Source organism: Marasmius oreades, assembly GCF_018924745.1.
Source record: "Marasmius oreades isolate 03SP1 unplaced genomic scaffold unpl_scf_17, whole genome shotgun sequence".
NCBI lineage: Eukaryota > Fungi > Basidiomycota > Agaricomycetes > Agaricales > Marasmiaceae > Marasmius > Marasmius oreades.
In genome coordinates, this window is record NW_025064841.1 from 12,523 (window position 1) to 14,919 (window position 2,397).

Consider the following 2,397-nt stretch of genomic DNA (forward strand, 5'->3'; position numbering starts at 1 on the left):
GCTAACAAGGCTGTGACTTCTTCGAAATCAGATTTACTAGCTAAGACAAACGCTTCTGCTAATTCTACTGACTCAAAGTTATTCTTTTCTGGTAATTTATACCCTTCTATCTCAATTTTATTATCCTCAAAAATAAAACTCAATGCAACCTCTCCTTGATCATCTAGCAATTCCTCAAGGCTCATTGAAAATTTTCTATTTCTGAATTTTCCTCTCTTTTTAATTCATCTTCTCTTTCTTTTCTAGCCTGTCTGGCTCTAGCATTTTCTCTTCTAAGGATTGGCTTCTTTGTTTTATGGCGAATCTTAATTCCCTCACCTCTAGGGTAAGTTGGTATAGTACACTTTACTCTAGTATTAGGGCAAGTGATTACTATGAGTTGATCACCATCTGGGAAATTCTGAACCTCTGAGTTTGTTAAAACGTCGAAAGGTCTTCCCAACAAAATCTGATAAGGAGCATCTTCGACAACATGAAGTTGTAAAAAGACTTCTACTTCACCAAATGTGAAAGGTACATTCCTTGCTAATCCTTTAGTCCTTTGTAGTTGACCATTTGCAGATTGCATCACCACATTTGTGTCTGGATCCCAAATCATTCCAAGTCCAATAGCTACAACCATATCTACTGCAACTATCTGAGATCCACTATCTATGATAGTTTCTACTCTTTCTTTGGACCCATTGACTTCTGGATAAATACATCGAAGACCATCCATTACATTAGCAACTATAAAAACATTACGCTGCTGTTCTATAGGAAGGTCTCTGATATACTGTTCCACCGGATCTTTCTGAACTATTGAACCAGCTTCAAGCTGTCCTCTAGCTTCTTCCAAAACTTCAAATGTTTGGTCAACTTCGAGTTCATCGAGATTGACGAACTCACTTTCCGTTCCAAAGTTAGAAAATTGCTTTACTAACTTTTCATCTATTTCTGCTTCGAAAAAGGACTTCGCATCCCTTCTAGGCAGTCTCCGATTTCTAAGTTTCCTTAACAAGGCTTTCTGTAATTCCGGCGAAGCTTTTATAGCATGCGACATCGAAATCTCAACTTCCTGTCTCAGAATTTTGTCCGCAATCTCTTCAACCGCTTTTCTGCTTTACGACTTTCCAATCGTCATCATTCAAAGAAAGTTTCTCCGACTTAGGCCTAATAGCCCTTCTAATGTCTTCAACTTTCTCTGAAATGTTCCAGCTTCCTTGACCTTTGTTTCCCTGGTCTTCTTCTGGTTTCCTGGGTAAAGCAAAATCCCTTGGTTGAAATATCCTCTCAATCGGTTCTACCCGATCAAAGTGTCTCTCTTGAGGATCTTCCTTCTCTGAAGTTTGTTCCTCGCTAGTTTCCTTTTCTTTTGACTTCTTTGAAGTCGGCGCATTATCATTTTCTTCATTTTCTTTTCTCAACTGTGGAACTACGTACTTGGATCTATCAAAGTTTTTCGGCGGCGAAATCACAACTTCCGGCTTCAATCTTCAAGGTTCCTCAAGGGTCTTTTCCTGGGCCTTATCCCTTTTACTGCCCTGCCCTTTCCTTGGAACTTCTAGTTTTTTGAGCCATTGAGTTTCTTCATCAGAACCGATAATACTTTCGATTCATCTGAGTCACCCATTTCTTTGATAGTTTCTTCCAGCGCAAACTGGAAGTTCGAGACCGGCGTTGGCTCTTCTTTGACTTCAAACATTAAGCTCTGCGCCATCACCGAAGTCTTAGCCGTCCATCCTTTCTCTTTGGCAATTGCCCAAATCCTTTCCGCACGAGTTGGTCCTGGTTCCCCGAATCTCACAAACGGAACCCGTCCCGTTCTTCAACTCGAACTTTCCATCAGCATTCCTTCTCAAAATTCCTTTCGCCAATAAATCTGCTTGTTCCGGACAGTCCCTCACGGTATGTCCTTCCTTATTGCAGAACCAACACTGCATATCCTCGACCCAGTTAGACTTTGACGAAGACTCATTTCCATTGCGCGTTCTATCGCCAGGACGTTGGTATTGGTTTCCGTTATTCTGAGTCCCATTTCCGGTGCTCACTTTCATTGTTCTCATCAATTCAAGGAGTAATCGGTTATTATTTTCCGTTGCCTTATTCTGTTCTGAGACTTGCTGTCCCAATTCTCGGAGTTTCACATTATATGTGTCCATCGAAGACGAAACTTTCTGTTCCCATTCGTCTTTGAATTTCTTTTCCCTAGTTTCCGGGACCGGTGGTCTCAAAAACTGATCTTCAGACTGTCTTACACCATGAAGCATCGTATACCCTGCAGGCGTTAACCCCGCATAGGTATCTCTACCTGATTGTCCTACTTCTGGTAAATATGCACCTTGTATCATCGTAACAGACATGTTGATAGCCGCTTCCTGAACATCTTCGATCATCCACGGATCCTGACGTCTCTTT